Raw genomic sequence first — 13,845 nt, forward strand, 5'->3', positions numbered from 1 at the left:
ATTTCACCAAGTGGGTCGAAGCAGCGTCGTTCGCGAATGTCACCAGACATGTGGTTGCCCGTTTCATCAAGAAAGAAATCATTTGTCGCTATGGGATTCCCGAAAGAATCATTACTGATAATGGTTCTAATCTCAACAACAAAATGATGAAGGAGTTGTGTCAGAACTTCAACATTCAGCATCACAATTCTTCCCCTTACCGCCCTAAGATGAACGGCGCTGTTGAGGCGGCAAATAAGAACATAAAGAAGATTGTGCAGAAGATGGTCGTCACGTACAGAGATTGGCATGAGATGCTACCTTTCGCCTTGCATGGGTACCGCACTTCAGTACGTACATCGACCGGGGCAACCCCTTACTCCCTTGTGTATGGTATGGAAGCGGTCCTACCTGTTGAAGTGGAGATTCCTTCTCTAAGAGTCCTGTTGGATGTCAAGTTAGACGAAGCTGAATGGGTGCGGACAAGGTTCAATGAGTTGAGTCTTATCGAAGAGAAGCGAATGGCAGCCATTTGTCATGGGCAGTTGTATCAGAGTCGGATGAAGAGAGCTTTTGATCGGAAGGTGCGTCCTCGTTGTTTCCAAGTCGGAGATTTAGTGTTGAAAAGGATCCTTCCTCCTCAGACAGATCACAGGGGCAAGTGGACTCCTAACTATGATGGACCGTATATTGTCACCAAGGTTTTTGATGGTGGGGCCTTAATGCTTGCAACTATGGATGGTGAAAACTTCACTTCCCCTGTGAACTCAGACGCAGTTAAAAAATACTTCGCATAAAATAGACCCGCTGGACAGTAAAAAGAATAGTCCAGACAAAAAATGGGCATCCCGACGAACCAAGAAAATGAAAAGGTTCGGGCAAAAATTAGGGACAAAAATAAAAAAAATAAAAAAGATTGTACACCCGGTAAGTTGAAAACCTGAAAAGGCAACTTAGGCAAAAATGGGTATCCCGGTGGATTGAAAACCCGAAAAGGGCGATCCAGGCAAAAGTTAGGGATTAAGCGAATGACTGCGTTCTGAGTAGTTCTGAATCTCATCTCGTGCCAATGACTGGAAATTTTTGAAGGATAGGAAACAGTCCAATCACTCTTTCAGAAGGCTGATTATCTGGAGGATCTTGAAGACGAGCAAGTCATAGCAGAATTGGAACCCAATAGAAATCCATTTCACATTGCCATTAGATTAATTTCTGTTTTTATCTATTGTGCGATTACCTCTTTCCAGGGATTGCTTCTTAATGTAAATGCCTATTCAGAGGCCATTCAATCAATGAAATCATGTTATTCAGTATATCTCTGTTTTCATTTTCATTTTACTGTTTTGTTTGCAAAAATGACGTCCGAATTTTTGATAAACATTGCATCATGACACATAAGGGCTTTACAGGTACATGCTTAATAAACATTTAAAATTGCTGTAAATTTTAAGTGCTTTGGATCGTCTATTCAGAACAGATACCCTCGGGGCATTCCATTAAAATCCCCTGCAGATGATCGTGAATATCTTCCCCAGTGAAGTCGCCAACAGACGAATCTGGTGTCTTATCCCTGCAGAGCTGATCAGAATGTTGGATTCTTCAATCCCCAGCAGTTTCTCACCACCGTACTTCCCCAAGCGGTTGTTTCAGGACATACACTCCCCAACGGAGTTGACAGTGCCAGACTGTATCTTCCCAGCAGAAGTGGCTGCTCCTTAGAGTTCGATGCCAGATCGATGATCCCAATGCAAGATCCATGGTTTCTTTCCTTGAAGCAGAACCTCGGTACCGTGTCAGTGTTTGCTCCCCCTGCTGAGTCATCTCTCGCAAATCGTGGTTGCCAGAACCATTGTAGCTTTCCTCAGCAGCAGGCTTCCAATGCCATTCCTTCCCCGATCAGAGTCTCGGTATGGCCAGAACACCGCATGGCTAGTCATCTCCCCACAGGATTCTTTGCGCTGTGCATCTCCAACAGCCTTGCCAGGGTCCAGAAGATGGTGATCATTTCCCCAGCAGATCCCCTTGCCTCGGCTTGGCATTCTACCCAGCATTTCGCATCCCTGCATGTAGAATCATATTGCATTGCATCCTTCCAAATCGCGTAGCATTTCCATTTTCATGGAGCATTACGCCATTGAAAAATTCAAATATACGCATGTAAGCATAAAACATTCTCGGTATCCCAAGTGATGAGCTAGAAGTTGCTTCCAGTACTCAGACTGAAGTTTGTTCATGACTTACCTTTTTTATCCCCAGCAAGTGTCATTGGCCCATGCGCCGCCTCTATTATCATTCCCTATTTCTGCCAATGCTGACAGACACGAAGTTTCCCGGTATCCAGACCGAAGTGGCATTCAGGCCAATTTCCCGGTATCCAGACCGAAGTGGCATTCAGGCCAGTTTCCCGGTATCCAGACCGAAGTGGCATTCAGGCCAGTTTCCCGGTATCCAGACCGAAGGGGCATTCAGGCCAGTTTCCCGGTATCCAGACCGAAGTGGCATTCAGGCCAGTTTCCCGGTATCCAGACCGAAGTGGCATTCAGGCCAGTTTCCCGGTATCCAGACCGAAGTGGCATTCAGGCCAGTTTCCCGGTATCCAGACCGAAGTGGCATTCAGGCCAGTTTCCCGGTATCCAGACCGAAGTGGCATTCAGGCCAGTTTCCCGGTATCCAGACCGAAGTGGCATTCAGGCCAGTTTCCCGGTATCCAGACCGAAGTGGCGTTCAGGCCAGTGTTCCGATATTCAGATCGAAGTGGCATTCAGGCCAGTTTCCCGGTATCCAGACCGAAGTGGCATTCAGGCCAGTTTCCCGGTATCCAGACCGAAGTGGCATTCAGGCCAGTTTCCCGGTATCCAGACCGAAGTGGCGTTCAGGCCAGTGTTCCGATATTCAGATCGAAGTGGCATTCAGGCCAGTTTCCCGGTGTTCAGACCGAAGTCATTTCCAGTATTCAGACTGATGAGCGGCATTCAGGCCATGGTTATTTCAATATTACCATTTATGTTGATATCCAAGTTAACATTCTTTTTCGGTATTCAGACTGACTCTCACCGTACCAGACGGATTCTTCTTTCAAGACCACCTCTTTGCCGATTCTGACAGGCATGGTCATGTCGCTTCACTTCAGTATAAATTTTTGGGCTTTTCATTGTATTCAATCCCTTGATACCTCGAAAGTACGAAAGCCACTGCTATCTTCCTTTCGGGTCTCCAGCTGATTGAATAGGGGCAGCTGTAACACCCCAAAATTTGCCCTCCTCATTCATGTATTCATTGCTTAGGTCATTTAGCATTTCATATCACATTGCATCATGTCAGTCAGGATTAGCTCCAAGGAGCTCGAGCATTATCCAGGACACTTTGTGGGTTCTATTTAATGATCAGACAGCACGGGGAAAAGACGTGAGGCACTACCAACAGATCCAAATGGGGCCTGTTCACCATACAAATCGCCAAGCTTGAAGAAGCAAGAATCTGCCGCTAAGCTGCTATGCTCGCTAGGCGAGCAGATGTTTCGCCTAGCGAAAAGAACTGTCATGCTCGCTAGGCGAGCAGATCCTTCGCTAGGCGAAGGGCGCGCACTTCAGAAAATGACAGAAAAGCCTCGGGCCTCAGCTGACTTCGTTCCAAGCCCACAAGTCCACGAATTTAGCCTATAAATATAAGAGTTTCAGTAGGGTTTCAGACACTTGGAAATTCCCTGAGAAATAGACTTGGAGTTCACGTGGAGTTTCAAACCTAGGAACTACTCTGCAGCAACCTTCGGGCAGCCCTGAGAAGTTCATTCCGCCTCGCGCAAACCCTAAACGTTACTTTGCCAATCCGGCCTTGCCTTCCAATTTTAACAGGTCTCTCATCAGGTATGCCTCTGTTCCTATTACTCTATGCCTCGGGTTGAATACTGAATATATGAGGTAACCTCAGATTTTGCCCACAGGGTTATACTTGTGTATGAATATGTGATTTATGATTTGACTGTTTAACAATTTCGTTTCTGAGATGAATGCCATAGGATCTGGAATCTTTAACATCGTGCAGGTACCAATGGGAAATCCAAATCCCGCAGGTGCTCGTTAGCCGCTTCGCTAGGCGAGCACGCAGCGAAGCTTCGCTAAGCTTTCGCTAGGCGAAGCAGTCGCGAATGTGACAGTATCTGCTTTTATTCTGTTTTGTTCTAACCTGTCTGGTGTCGCCATGGCATTATTATCTTTTGATTTCATCCTGTTTGCCTAACCCCTTTTGTTGAGTTTTTGTGAGGGCTCACATATTCTCGCAGGGATACTCTCCGGAGGTTTATTCCGATTTCCCGTACTGATTGGTTTTCTTTGATGGCATCAGCTTGGGAGAATCTCAGGGTCGCTTATCCTTTAATTGCTGTAACTTCGGATCTTGATCCGTGTGGTATTTTACTTCTTCCCTTTTATTTCTACCGTTTCTTAGCTGGAAGACCTCGATAGGAGGCAATGTTTGAGCCCCTTGGTGGCATTTTTTCTACTTTAAGATACATGTTTTGTGTGATGTGATTGTTTCCCCATAGGATGCGAGGCTTCGTATAGTCTCCCGTTTGCATGCCAATTTAGGTAGCACTGTTCCTTCGCCTAGGACTCCCTTTTCGCATGCGCGTTCCTACAACGCAAACAAACCCTAAAACCCAGAGCAACACGTTTACTCCTTCTACTACAGGCGAGTAAGTCTCCAAAGGTCGAGCATCCGGTAGATTGCGTAGTGACATCGTTCGTCCCAAAACCCAATCCATAACCCCGTAGTTAGCCGAACTACGGCGTGCTCTGATTCTCATTCCAGACGAGATACGTAGGCATAAGACGCGATGTCTTAGCGAGCACAATTACCCCAACCCATAGGTCAGCCGAGCTACGAAGACTCTGATTCTCGTATTCATATGAGATACGTATGCAGTGGACGCGACATCCGCGCGAGTCATTTCTCTTAACCTTTTTAGTAAATAGCACATTAGGCAAAACCACACCCTTTAAACAGAAACCGCATAAGTGGATCCCGTAGAGTACTACGGATGCGTAGGGGTGCTAATACCTTCCCTTCGCATAACCGACTCCCGAACCCAAGATTTGGTTGCGAGACCTTGTCTTTTTCTTTCCTAGTTTCAGGTTTACTTCGAGCGTTTCCTTTCCCTCCTTTGGGATAAATAACGCACGGTGGCGACTCTCCTGTCTTTCTCTTTCGCCGGTTGTTTTTTCGCGCACTGTATTTTTCAGGTTGCGACAGCTGGCGACTCTGCTGGGGAAGGCGCAACCCGTGCTACCAGTGCGGCAATCTACTATGACCATCACAACCCCTGGTCCTTTACCTTTCACCAGTGAAAAGGCCATTCCGTGGCATTATGGGGGAAACGTATACACGCACGATTATAGGGTGAAACGGCCGTTGAAAGTTGAAGAGGGTCAAAAGCTTGAAATTAGAAGTGCCGCAGTGGGTAATGTTGGTGGAATCGGGCGATTCACCAGGAGTGGTAGATTGTTCTCACCACCGGTCATCCGAGCTGGTAATGCTGAGGCTGTGGTGAAAGCCAAGGGCGAAGAAGTCGTGAATGAGGGTACCTCTGCACCCCAAGCTGGTTCTGAGCCTACTTTTGCGAAGGATGTTGATGAGCTTTTGAGAATTATAAAGAAAAGTGATTACAAGGTAGTCGATCAGTTGGTTCAGACTCCGTCCAAGATATCCATTCTCTCACTCCTGTTGTGTTCGGAGGCACACAGGGAGGCACTTCTGAAGGTTCTTAATGCTGCATATGTACCTCAGGAGATCTCAGTGAACCAACTAGAAGGGATCGTTGCCAATGTCCATACAAGCAATGGGTTGGGTTTTACTGATTCTGACTTAACACCAGCTGGACGCAATCATAACAAGGCTCTGCACATCTCATTGGAATGCAGGGACACCATGCTATCTCATGTTCTGGTGGATACAGGTTCCTCTCTCAATGTGCTACCCAAGAGGGCCCTGTCGAGGTTGGAAGTAGAGGGTTTGGTCTTGAAACCTTCAGATCTTATTGTGAGAGCCTTCGATGGTTCTAAGAGGTCGGTGTTTGGAGAGGTAGAGTTGCCAATTCTGATTGGATCACAAACCTTCAACACTGTCTTCTACGTGATGGATATCAGTCCTTCCTACAGTTGCCTGCTGGGTCGGCCTTGGATCCATAATGCTGGGGCAGTCTCTTCAACTCTACATCAGAAGGTTAAGTTTCCGGTCAACGGACGAATTATCACCGTCTGTGGTGAGGAGGACATCCTGGTCAGTAACCTGTCTACATTCAAGTATGTAGAAGTAGAAGGTGAAATTCATGAGACTCTGTGTCAGGCTTTTGAGTCAGTTCAAGTCAAGGATGCAGCTCCGGTGGAAGAAGTTAAAGCGGGTGCCTCTATCTCATCCTTTAAGCAGGCACGGGCCGTGGTAGATTCAGGTGTTGCTCCCGGTTGGGGGCGTCTGTTGGAATTACCAGTGAAAGAAGATAAGTTCGGGATTGGGTACCAGCCAACTCTGACTTCTACAACTTCAGCACTTCAGACTCATCAGGGGCCGATTACTTTCTCCAGTGCTGGCATCATTCAGTATGGTCAAGTCTCTGCGGTCAACAATGAAGATGGGGATAGTGATTGCGACATCAACAACTGGGTGCGTCCGAGGATCCCGGGTGAAGTCATCAACAATTGGTCTTCTGAAGAGATTATCCAAGTCACTCTTCTTGAAGAGTAATTTTCTTTGTTTATTCATGCATATCCAAGTCTTACGTTCCGCCCAGGGCGTAATGACTCATTGTAGGGCCCGTCTATGTGACACTTGCATTTTTATCATAAATAAAGGACGTCTTTTTTGCATTCAAATATTTCGTTCCCTGTCTTTCTATTTTTGCAGTTTTCCAAAATAAAAAAATGGCAATGTTTTGTTTTCACTTCTTGTTCACACTCATAAGCACATACCATCACTCATGCAGATACACATCACCGGATCCTATTGATAACGGTTCTGCTATGGCTCGTTTCGACTTTGAAAATCCAATCTTTCAAGCTGAAGAAGAGGATGATGAAGACTGTGAACTCCCTGAAGAGCTTACCAAGTTATTAAAACAAGAGGAAAGGGTTATTCAACCGCATCGAGAGTCTATTGAAGTGATTAATCTCGGCACCGAGGACGCCAAGAGAGAAATCAAGCTAGGGGCTGCTTTAGAAGACAATGTGAAGAAAGGGCTGATTAAATTGCTGCAAGAATACATTGACATCTTCGCCTGGTCTTATCAGGACATGCTTGGGCTGGACACAGACATCGTGGTACACCGCTTGCCTCTCAAAGAAGGTTGTCCTCCGGTGAAGCAGAAGCTCAGAAGAACAAGACCAGAGATGGCTGTCAAGATAAAGGAAGAAGTGCAAAAGCAGTTGGATGCAGGGTTTCTAGCAGTCACCAATTATCCGCCATGGGTTGCAAACATCGTCCCAGTACCTAAGAAGGATGGAAAGGTACGGATGTGTGTCGACTATCGGGATCTGAACAGAGCTAGCCCTAAAGATGATTTCCCATTACCTCACATCGACGTTTTGGTGGATAATACAGCTCAGTTCTCGGTATTCTCCTTCATGGATGGCTTTTCTGGCTATAACCAAATCAAGATGGCACCAGAAGACATGGAAAAGACAACTTTCATAACCCCATGGGGCACCTTCTGCTACAAGGTGATGCCGTTTGGTCTGAAAAATGTCGGAGCAACATATCAACGAGCTATGGTAACTCTGTTCCATGATATGATTCATCATGAAATCGAGGTTTATGTTGATGATATGATTGCCAAATCTCAGACAGAAGAAGAACATTTGTTGAATTTGCAGAAACTGTTTGAGCGTTTGAGGAAATTCAAACTGAGACTTAATCCGAACAAGTGCACTTTCGGGGTGAGATCGGGAAGATTGTTGGGTTTTATTGTTAGCGGAAAAGGGATTGAGGTGGATCCTGACAAAGTGAAAGCAATACAGGAAATGCCTGAGCCAAGAACAGAGAAGCAAGTCCGTAGTTTCTTAGGGAGGTTGAACTACATTGCAAGGTTCATCTCTCACCTAACAACCACGTGTGAGCCAATTTTCAAATTGTTGAGGAAAGATCAGGCTATCAGGTGGAATGAAGATTGTCAAAGGGCTTTCGAGCAGATAAAAGAGTATTTGCAGAATCCTCCAATCCTTATACCTCCAGTTCCTGGGAGACCTCTGATAATGTACCTATCAGTGACTGAGAACTCGGTGGGGTGTGTATTGGGACAGCATGACGAGTCTGGTCGAAAAGAGCATGCCATATACTACCTTAGCAAAAAGTTTACCGACTGTGAAGACAAATATTCGCAGCTTGAGAAAACTTGCTGTGCTTTGGCCTGGGTTGCTCGCCGACTGAGGCAGTATATGTTGAACCATACTACCTTGTTGATTTCTAAGATGGATCCAGTGAAATACATATTCGAGAAGCCAGCTCTCACCGGACGTGTTGCCCGTTGGCAGATGATTTTAACAGAGTATGACATCCAGTATACGTCACAGAAGGCCATCAAAGGGAGTATTCTGTCAGACTACCTTGCCGAGCAGCCAATTGATGATTATGAGCCGATGAAGTTTGAATTCCCTGATGAAGACATCATGTTCCTCAAGATAAAAGACTGTGAAGAGCCAGTTGTTGAGGAGGGACCTGATCCAAACGAAAAGTGGACTTTGTTGTTTGATGGGGCTGTCAATGCTAGAGGAAGTGGAATTGGCGCTGTCATTACAACTCCGAAAGGTGCCCACATACCTTTCACCGCTCGTTTGACTTTTGAGTGCACAAATAATGAAGCTGAGTACGAGGCCTGTATCTTGGGTATTGAGCAAGCTATTGATCTGAGAATCAAGACTCTGGACATCTTCGGAGATTCAGCTCTGGTGATTAATCAAGTGAATGGTGATTGGAATACTCTCCAGCCCACTCTGGTCCCCTACAGAGACTACACGAGAAGACTGTTGACTTTCTTCACAACAGTAAAATTGTATCATATACCTCGTGATGAGAACCAGATGGCAGACGCACTTGCTACTCTATCCTCCATGATCAAGGTAATTCGTTGGAACCATGCTCCCAGGATCGATGTGATGCGCATTGACAGGGCCGCGTATGTGTTTGCTGCTGAACTGGTAGTCGATGACAAGCCCTGGTATCACGATATCAAGTGCTTTCTGAAGAATCAAGAGTACCCTGCAGGGGCATCCAACAATGACAGAAAGACTTTGAGAAGATTGGCAGGCAGTTTCTTCTTGAACAAAGATGATGTGTTGTATAAGAGGAACTTCGACATGGTTTTGCTCAGATGTGTGGACAGACACGAGGCGGACATGTTAATGCAGGAAGTTCATGAAGGTTCCTTCGGTACTCATGCCGGTGGACATGCAATGGCTAAGAAATTGTTGAGAGCAGGTTATTATTGGATTACCATGGAATCAGATTGTTTCAAGTATGCTCGGAAGTGTCATAAGTGCCAGATTTATGCTGATAAGGTGCATGTACCGCCGAATCCTCTGAATGTGATGTCTTCGCCGTGGCCGTTTGCTATGTGGGGCATTGACATGATTGGAAAAATTGAGCCGACTGCTTCCAATGGGCATCGCTTCATCCTTGTTGCCATCGACTATTTCACCAAGTGGGTCGAAGCAGCGTCATTCGCGAATGTCACCAGACATGTGGTTGCCCGTTTCATCAAGAAAGAAATCATTTGTCGTTACGGGATTCCCGAAAGAATCATTATTGATAATGGTTCTAATCTCAACAACAAAATGATGAAGGAGTTGCGTCAGAACTTCAACATTCAGCATCACAATTCTTCCCCTTACCGCCCTAAGATGAACGGCGCTGTTGAGGCGGCAAATAAGAACATAAAGAAGATTGTGCAGAAGATGGTCGTCACGTACAGAGATTGGCATGAGATGCTACCTTTCGCCTTGCATGGGTACCGTACTTCAGTACGTACATCGACCGGGGCAACCCCTTACTCCCTAGTGTATGGTATGGAAGCAGTCCTACCTGTTGAAGTGGAGATTCCTTCTCTAAGAGTCCTGTTGGATGTCAAGTTAGACGAAGCTGAATGGGTGCGGACAAGGTTCAATGAGTTGAGTCTTATCGAAGAGAAGCGAATGGCAGCCATTTGTCATGGGCAGTTGTATCAGAGTCGGATGAAGAGAGCTTTTGATCGGAAGGTGCGTCCTCGTTGTTTCCAAGTCGGAGATTTAGTGTTGAAAAGGATCCTTCCTCCTCAGACAGATCACAGGGGCAAGTGGACTCCTAACTATGATGGACCGTATATTGTCACCAAGGTTTTTGATGGTGGGGCCTTAATGCTTGCAACTATGGATGGTGAAAACTTCACTTCCCCTGTGAACTCAGACGCAGTTAAAAAATACTTCGCATAAAATAGACCCGCTGGACAGTAAAAAGAATAGTCCAGACAAAAAATGGGCATCCCGACGAACCAAGAAAATGAAAAGGTTCGGGCAAAAATTAGGGACAAAAATAAAAAAAAAAAAAAAAGATTGTACACCCGGTAAGTTGAAAACCTGAAAAGGCAACTTAGGCAAAAATGGGTATCCCGGTGGATTGAAAACCCGAAAAGGGCGATCCAGGCAAAAGTTAGGGATTAAGCGAATGACTGCGTTCTGAGTAGTTCTGAATCTCATCTCGTGCCAATGACTGGAAATTTTTGAAGGATAGGAAACAGTCCAATCACTCTTTCAGAAGGCTGATTATCTGGAGGATCTTGAAGACGAGCAAGTCATAGCAGAATTGGAACCCAATAGAAATCCATTTCACATTACCATTAGATTAATTCCTGTTTTTATCTTTTGTGCGATTACCTCTTTCCAGGGATTGCTTCCTGATGTAAATGCCTATTCAGAGGCCATTCAATCAATAAAATCATGTTATTCAGTATATCTCTATTTTCATCTTCATTTTACTATTTTGTTTGCAAAAATGACGTCCGAATTCTTGATAAACATCGCATCATGACACATAAGGGCTTTACAGGTACATGCTCAGTAAACATTTAAAATTGCTGTAAATTTCGAGTGCCTTGGATCGTCATTTCAGAACAGATACCCTCGTGGCATTTCTTTAAAATCCCCTTGCAGATGATCGTGAGTATCTTCCCCAGAAGTCACCAACAGACTTCGATGTCTTATCCCTGTAGAGCTAATTAGAGCGTTGGATTCTTCAATCCCCAGCAGGTTTTCACCACCGTACTTCCCCAAGCGGTTGTTTCGGATCATACACTCCCCAGTAGAGTTGATAGTACCAGACTACATATCCCCAACGGGGTTAACAGTGCCAGACTGTATCTTCCCAGTAGAAGTGGCTGCTCCTTAGAGTTCGATGCCAGATCGATGATCCCAATGCAAGATCCATGGTTTCTTTCCTTGAAGCAGAACCTCGGTACCGTGTCAGTGTTTGCTCCTCCTGCTGAGTCATCTCTCGCAAATCGTGGTTGCCAGAACCATTGTAGCTTTCCTCAGCAGCAGGCTTCCAATGCCATTCCTTCCCCGATCAGAGTCTCGGTATGGCCAGAACACCGCATGGATAGTCATCTCCCCACAGGATTCTTTGCGCTGTGCATCTCCAACAGCCTTGCCAGGGTCCAGAAGATGGTGATCATTTCCCCAGCAGATCCCCTTGCCTCGGCTTGGCATTCTACCCAGCATTTCGCATCCCTGCATGTAGAATCATATTGCATTGCATCCTTCCAAATCGCGTAGCATTTCCATTTTCATGGAGCATTACGCCATTGAAAAATTCAAATATACGCATGTAAGCATAAAACATTCTCGGTATCCCAAGTGATGAGCTAGAAGTTGTTTCCAGTACTCAGACTGAAGTTTGTTCATGACTTACCTTTGTTATCCCCAGCAAGTGTCATTGGCCCATGCGCCGCCTCTATTATCATTCCCTATTTCTGCCAATGCTGACAGACACGAAGCTTCCCGGTATCCAGACCGAAGTGGCATTCAGGCCAATTTCCCGGTATCCAGACCGAAGTGGCATTCAGGCCAGTTTCCCGGTATCCAGACCGAAGTGGCATTCAGGCCAGTTTCCCGGTATCCAGACCGAAGTGGCATTCAGGCCAGTTTCCCGGTATCCAGACCGAAGTGGCATTCAGGCCAGTTTCCCGATATCCAGACCGAAGTGGCATTCAGGCCAGTTTCCCGGTATCCAGACCGAAGTGGCGTTCAGGCCAGTGTTCCGATATTCAGATCGAAGTGGCATTCAGGCCAGTTTCCCGGTGTTCAGACCGAAGTCATCTCCAGTATTCAGACTGATGAGCGGCATTCAGGCCATGGTTATTTCAATATTACCATTTATGTTGATATCCAAGTTAACATTCTTTTTCGGTATTCAGACTGACTCTCACCGTACCAGACGGATTCTTCTTTCAAGACCACCTCTTTGCCGATTCTGACAGGCATGGTCATGTCGCTTCACTTCAGTACAAATTTTTGGGCTTTTCATTGTATTCAATCCCTTGATACCTCGAAAGTACGAAAGCCACTGCTATCTTCCTTTCGGGTCTCCAGCTGATTGAATAGGGGCAGCTGTAACACCCCAAAATTTGCCCTCCTCATTCATGTATTCATTGCTTACGTCATTTAGCATTTCATATCACATTGCATCATGTCAGTCAGGATTAGCTCCAAGGAGCTCGAGCATTATCCAGGACACTTTGTGGGTTCTATTTAATGATCAGACAGCACGGGGAAAAGACGTGAGGCACTACCAACAGATCCAAATGGGGCCTGTTCACCATACAAATCGTCAGTCTGAAGAAGCAAGAATTTGCCGCTGAGCTGCTATGCTCGCTAGGCGAGCAGATGCTTCGCCTAGCGAAAAGAACTGTCATGCTCGCTAGGCGAGCAGATCCTTCGCTAGGCGAAGGGCGCGCATTTCAGAAAATGACAGAAAAGCCTCGGGCCTCAGCTGATTTCATTCCAAGCCCACAAGTCCACGAATTTAGCCTATAAATATAAGAGTTTCAGTAGGGTTTCAGACACTTGGAAATTCCCTGAGAAATAGACTTGGAGTTCACGTGGAGTTTCAAACCTAGGAACTACTCTGCAGCAACCTTCGGGCAGCCCTGAGAAGTTCATTCCGCCTCGCGCAAACCCTAAACGTTACTTCGCCAATCCGGCCTTGCCTTCCAATTTTAACAGGTCTCTCATCAGGTATGCCTCTGTTCCTATTACTCTATGCCTCGGGTTGAATACTGAATATATGAGGTAACCTCAGATTTTGCCCACAGGGTTATACTTGTGTATGAATATGTGATTTATGATTTGACTGTTTAACAATTTCATTTCTGAGATGAATGCCATAGGATCTGGAATCTTTAACATCGTGCAGGTACCAATGGGAAATCCAAATCCCGAAGGTGCTCGCTAGCCGCTTCGCTAGGCGAGCACGCAGCGAAGCTTCGCTAAGCTTTCGCTAGGCGAAGCAGGCGCGAGCGTGGCAGTATTTGCTTTTATTCTGTTTTGTTCTAACCTGTTCTTGGTGTCGCCATGGCATTATTATCTTTTGATTTCATCCTGTTTGCCTAACCCCTTTTTATTGAGTTTTTGTGAGGGCTCATATGTTCTTGCAGGGATACCCTCCGGAGGTTTATTCCGATTTCCCGTACTGACTGGTTTTCTTTGATGGCATCAACTTGGGAGAGTCTCAGGGTCGCTTATCCTTTAATTGCTGTAACTTCGGATCTTGATCCGTGTGGTATTTTACGTCTTCCCTTTTATTTCTACTGCTTTCTTAGCTGGAAGACCTCGATAGGAGGCAATGTCTGAGCCC

The sequence above is a fragment of the Lathyrus oleraceus genome, chromosome 2 (genome assembly GCF_024323335.1).
Source record: "Lathyrus oleraceus cultivar Zhongwan6 chromosome 2, CAAS_Psat_ZW6_1.0, whole genome shotgun sequence".
Lineage (NCBI taxonomy): Eukaryota > Viridiplantae > Streptophyta > Magnoliopsida > Fabales > Fabaceae > Lathyrus > Lathyrus oleraceus.